At 45.6% G+C, this 6,000-nt stretch overlaps 1 protein-coding gene across 3 annotated transcripts in view; it reads left to right on the forward strand.

Moving 5' to 3' along the window:
- The window catches only part of LOC102163764 (uncharacterized), a 447,748-nt gene extending 442,431 nt beyond the window's left edge, over nucleotides 1-5,317 (forward strand). For all 3 annotated transcript variants that reach the window (XR_014828194.1, XR_014828193.1, XR_014828195.1), the window contains 2 exons: nucleotides 2,505-2,699; nucleotides 2,947-5,317. The gene's annotated coding sequence lies outside the window, so the exon portion shown is untranslated. The remainder of the gene's footprint in view (nucleotides 1-2,504; nucleotides 2,700-2,946) is intronic.
- The last annotated feature ends 683 nt before the right edge of the window (nucleotides 5,318-6,000 follow it).

Below are 6,000 nucleotides of genomic sequence, written 5' to 3' on the forward strand. Positions count from 1 at the left end.
TCAGATTCAGTAAAGGCTTGCCCTGAAATCCTTCCTCCCCTGGGACAGAGGTGGTCAAGTGCCTGGCTGTCACAGAACATCTTGGTGGCTCTGGGTGGAGGGAATTCAATGCAGACGAGGCATTCAGGGCTGCTGCTAGTGCCAGCATGTAGCAAGCACTTGGGGAAGTCGTGCTAAAAATACTACATCTGCTCAATAAATGGGTATTGAATGCCGACAGTGTTCCAGGCTGGCAGGCGACAGACTTTGTTCAGCCCTGTTCTAAGATGGCAGGAACAGCCTTGGGCCTCATTCATTTCCATCTTGGAGGCTTACTGGCTGGGCCTGGAGTCCCTGGGGTTGTTATCAAGGGGATTCAAGGTCCCCCAGACAGGTCAGACCAGACTGGCCACAAAATTCTGTGGCCCTGCCTCATGAGCCACACTGTCCTCATCTGTGGACTGGGAAGGGGAGAGGGTAAAAACTGGACTTGAGGGACCTTGGACTTCAAACCTGCCATGTCACCAGTGGGAGTAAGGTACAGAACTGCAAAGGGATATTTCCAAAGTGTCCCAGGAGCTGGTGATGGGGTTGGGGCACAAGTCCCTTCTGGGGGGCTTCTAGCCTTATTGTTCTTTGTTCTGTGCTGCTGCCATTTCAACCCTGTGCACATGTGTGCCCGTTTTCTTTTCCTCTCTACAAACCTGGATGAAATACACACTGATGAAAACTGTGGGCTGTGAGAACAGGCAGGCCTGAGTTTGAGTCTTAGCCTCCTACCCATACAGTGACCTCAGAAAATTATTTAACCTCTGTGGGTTCATAACAATGGCCAGTCCCCCAGAGTTCTGAGAATTCCATGAAACAATGACTTGAAAGGGCCTAGCAGGAAGCCAACCACATAGTATGCACTCACTAAATGCTGATCATGTCTTTTAGTTCCCATTTGCATCTTTGAATTCTTGCAGAACCTCTCTGCAATTCCCAGAGTCTCCAGTACAACTTGTTTTCCCCAAACAATAGCTCTCTTGACGTCTGAGGAGAATGGGGGCCTCTGTGAAGCTCTTCCAAACCCTCTATTGCGGGCTTTCATCCACTGAACCCCTGAGGAATTGTCGGCCTGCACTTAACTTCTCCAGAAGCAAGACTCTGCTGATCCCTTTCTGCTGAACAGCAATGAACTTGTCAAGAGACCAGCCAGGAGGGAGGTGGTGAAGGGGCAGGAGCAGGGCAGGCAGGTGTACAAGCCAGCGAGGAGGGCTGGGGCCATCCATCTTGATTCTTTTCTCCGTGTCCAAGTGTAAAGGGATTTGTGTCTACAAGGCTGTCTTCGCCAACCTCAGGGAAGAAGAGAAGTTGTTTAATTGGAAAGTTTTACTTCTACCACAGAGGAAGATTCTGGGACAATTAGGGATATTGTAATTTCTTATTAAGGTCAAAAAGAAATGATAGGTAGAGCCCATGAGTCACTTTCCAACATGGTGAGAAATGGAGTTGCTGGGTGACTGGGTGCGAGTGAGCCTGCGTGCCCCCAGTCTTAACGATGTGGAGGGGGGGCTGTGGGAAGGGCGCTGGCTGCCTCCTTCCTGCCTCTGGAATGCTCACCTTTTTGGAAACCCAATAAAATTAATTCCAAGCTCAGATTATTAATTCGTCCTGGTGTGTGAATAATTCATTGTGGCAGAAGCCCTGTCACATCTTCACGTTTTGGAGCGCATAGCCTCTCCCGCTCTTGCCTTCGGAGAGATGGCTTTCCCTTCTAACCTGCCCAAGTGTGAGAGGGACCAAGCACTCAGCCATCAATTCCCCAAGGAGGTCTGAGCCCTGATTTGAGCCTGATGCCTATTTCGAATCCAGCAGCCAGAGTGTAGGTGGCTGCAGTGAACTGAGGCGACCTGCTGAAGTCAGGATGCTTCTTAAGGACCAGGGGGACTTGCTCGCCAGGCTCATGGCTGCACAAGGATGTAAAAGGAATTCCTGTCGTGACCAAACGCCACTGCCCATTACAGTGAGGTCCTCTGAGAGGACCTCCATTGGCCTGCCCATCAATTATGCATTTCCCCAGCACACCTTCCAGGCCAGCTTCTCGTGTCAGGATTGTTCCCTGACTGCTCCCCTCTGAGCAAGTGTCTCCACTCTGCTCCTGGGGAAGAGATAAGAGATGAGGCACTACCAGCTGATAGCCTCCAGGGAGCCCAGTGCCAAAGCCTAAGTGGAACAAGGGAAGGGATGAGTGGGTCCAGAAGCTTCTCTCTTGAACAGGAATAAGGAGCATGGGCCATCCTCTGTTAAACCAGTGGCTCTGGGGATCTTTCTTGCTTTGAACACATGTTGTCACTGAACTGTGTGCTTACAAAGGACCCTGGGATGCAGACGGGTGAGCAAGCTGCCCTTCTGATAGATGAGGCATCTGCCACTTGAAGAGGCACAGGCAGTGTGTAGCTTTGCCTGGCAGGTTCTGGTCGGGCTTGAAATAGTCCCTAATCTGGTGGGCAAATAATTCTCGTATCTCTTCTTTTACCAAGGAGGATGCTCACCCCAACCCTGCGTATTCGTTACCCGCACTCAGGACAGGAGTCCTGGCCACCGCTTGGATCTGGTTCTTGGGCTAAGGAGCTTCTGCTCTGAGCTGGCAGCAGACACCCAATAAGGTCTCAGTGACAGGGCCCTGCTAAGGGATAAGGAAGATACGTGAGGACCCAGGGAAGAGCAGCCTGCTGGTAAGTCCCGGCATCCTTCTCTGTGTAGTGCTCCATTCCTCCCTCTCTCACTAAGTTGAGTTCCTGCCCCCAGGACCCTCTCTCTGCCCAGCGTGTCCTCTTCCACAGCTGTGCGCATGGCTGGCTCTTTTCACCCCCTGATCTTTCCCCCGTCCCTTCATCTAAACCAGCTCCCATTTGACATCTTTCTTCCAGAGCACTGATCACAATTTGTAACTGATTCTTATTCATGCTGTCTCTCTACCAGACTACAAGTTCCTCAAGGGCAAGGACCACGTCTGATGAATGTCCCACTGCAGCCCATCCCACAGCACAGCTGTATCGTGATAAAAGCAGAACGAGAGAATAAATGAAGGAATGCAAGGCAGACCCCAAGGAAAGCCAATGGAGAGGTAAAACCAAGCAGCCCCTGGAGGCCTGAGGAGAGGGTGCTATCTCCATCTGGGGGATCTAGGATGACTTCCTGGAGGAGGTGGCATTGGAACTTTGGGGATTCTCTGGCTGTGAATTCAGAGGGTTCTCCTGCCTCATTTAGACATTCAAAGACGACTTACTAATTAACAACTGGAGAAAGAATTCTGCATGCAGACTGTTTGTACCTTAGCCGAGTGTCCCCAAACTTGGGAAACACAGTAGCACTTTATGTAGGTTTCCAGTTGAGCCTGGAATCAGCGTGAATTGTTGGGAGGGGTTTGGGGAGTAGGGTAGACAGGCACAGGCTCTGCAGAGCCTGGCACCACACCCCTCTCTCTTCCCTTCAGAGCACATCTTTCCAGAGACCATCACATTTGATCTTGCCGATTATTTGGTCAACCTCTTTTCTCTGGGCAGCGCTGATGGGGAACAACATATGCTTGGCCTTCTGCCTTCCTCTCCTATACACACCCCTACACACACCCACATCACACCCATTTATCTCCATGACAACAAGGGGAGAGAGCGTGGCCTGATGCTTCCAGGCCTCAATACGCGGACTTAGAGCCTAGAGACTTAGCAGTTCTGGCCCTGCAGCCTCACAAAGAAGGACTAGAGTGATTGCAGAGGCCAGGCATGGAGAAGGGAGGGCTTTGGGGTTGCTTGTGCCCTCAGAGAGGAGGGGTCATTGCCCTGGGAGCCCTACTGCTGGCCGTTTCCTGATGAAGAGGTTGGTCATTTTGCCCCCAAACACCCTCATCCCTTGTCAGGGATAAGCAGCGTTTGGGGGAAGGAGGGCCGGCTTTGTATCCAATCCCAGCTCTACCATTTCCCTCTTCTTGTGAGTTCTCTGAACCTCTGGATCTGCATCTATAAAAGGACAACTCCTTGAAAGGACTTCTGTGACTTCTAGAAATTGGCATTAAAAAAAAAAATCTATCAACGCCTCTGTTTTAGAAACTAACCAAATGAGATTGGTCAAAATCAGAGATAGGGTGTGAGGGGTGGAGAACGTGCAAACCGGCAAAATAGGGAAACAACTAGTCAGTCTAATTAAGAAAAAGAGTAGAGACAAAACAATACCAAAATTAGGAGTGGGAAAGGGAATATGGCCATTGGTATTACACAGAGGATGTTATAAAACTAATATGAGGATATATGAACCAACTCTGTAAAATATGTTGAAGACAAGATCAAATGCATATTTTTCTATGAAAACATATACTTAACTTTAAAAATGGCAGTTTCAGACTTCCCTTGTGGCTCACAACATAACTGCATAGCGTTGCTTCTACAGTGGCTGTGGCTTAACTCTTGGCTCGGGTATTTCATATGCCACAGGTGTGGCCACTTGTTTAAAAAATAAAATAAAAAAATTTTAAATGACAAGTTCATCAGAGCAAAACCCTGGGAGAAAGTGGAAGAAAAAGTCAATGAATTACATCTCCAACTAATTTGCATCCGTGTAGGAAAACAGGCTAAAATAGTTTCACAGACTGCTTCTTTTTTTTTCTCTTCAAAATTTCAAGGAGTTAATCATTACCAAGCTATACAAAGTATTCCAGAATGTTTTTTTAATAAATCAATACCTAATTCATTTTACAAGTTAGAATATTGCTAATAATCATGTTTGACAACGATAATATCCAAAAAATAAATCTACAAGATATCACCAGTGGATTTACATGTAAAGATTCTAAATAAAGTATGCATATATATCAAATTTCTGAAGTGTATTAAAAGGATAATATACTATGATTAAGTAGGGTATAATCTGGGTATGGTAGGTTTAAAAATCAATCAACATAATTTATCAAGTTAAAAATAGTAAAGTATTGAGTTCCCATTGTGTCTCAGTGGGTTAAGAACCTGACATAGTCTCTGAAGATGTGGGTTCAATTCCTGGCTTTGCTCAGTGGGTAAAGGATCCGGCATGCCGCAAGCTGCAGCATAAGATTGCAGATGAGGCTTGGATGTGATGTTGCTGTGGCTGTGGTATAGGCCAGCAGCTGCAGCTCCGATTCAATGCCTAGCCTAGGAACTTCCATATGCTGTAGGTGTGCCATGAAAAGAATAATAAAATAAAAAATAAAACAAACCTTGATTGCACTTTTACTATCCTATTAAAATACATCTATATAAAAATCCTGAAAATAAAAATTTCTAAACTGGATTTCATCAAAACAAAACAAAAAACCATAAAATAGTAAAATCTTTTAAAAAACACCATCAAGAGGAGTTCCTGTCATGGCTCAATGGTAACAAACTTGACTAATATCTATGAGGATTCAGGTTTGATCCCTGGCCTCTCTCGGTGGGTTAAGGATACGGTGTTGCTGTGAGTTGAGGTATAGGTTGCAGATTTGGCTAGGATCTGGTATCGCTGAGGCTGTGGCATAGGCCAACAGCTGCAGCTCTGATTATACCCCTAGCCTGGAAACATCCATAAGCCACAGGTGTGGCCCAATAAGTAAAAATAAATAAATAAATAAATAACATCATTGAGAAAATAAAGAGATGAATCACGGACGGAGAAAAAATATTTGAAAGTCCTACATCTGATAAGGATGTGTATGCAGAATATATATATATGTATATATATATATATATGCTTAAAAACTACTACAACTCAATAGGAAGGTAAACAATGCAATTACAAAATAGTAAAATATTTGAACAGACCTCTTACCAAAGAAGATACACGAATGGCCAATAGGCACATGAAAACAAGCTCATCCTTTCTTATAATATTAAGGAAATGAAGATTAAAATCAAAGTGTTATATCACTACATATCTACTAGAATGGCTCTAATTAAAAAGACTGGCAATACCACATGTTGAAAAGAATGGAGAAACAAGAAGCTTCTTAGATCATTGTCAGAATAT

Source organism: Sus scrofa, chromosome 14, assembly GCF_054392235.1.
Source record: "Sus scrofa isolate SSC_HxYL_T2T_F1_AM1 chromosome 14, Sscrofa_HxYL_maternal_Yorkshire_Landrace_v2.0, whole genome shotgun sequence".
In the NCBI taxonomy this organism is placed as follows: domain Eukaryota; kingdom Metazoa; phylum Chordata; class Mammalia; order Artiodactyla; family Suidae; genus Sus; species Sus scrofa.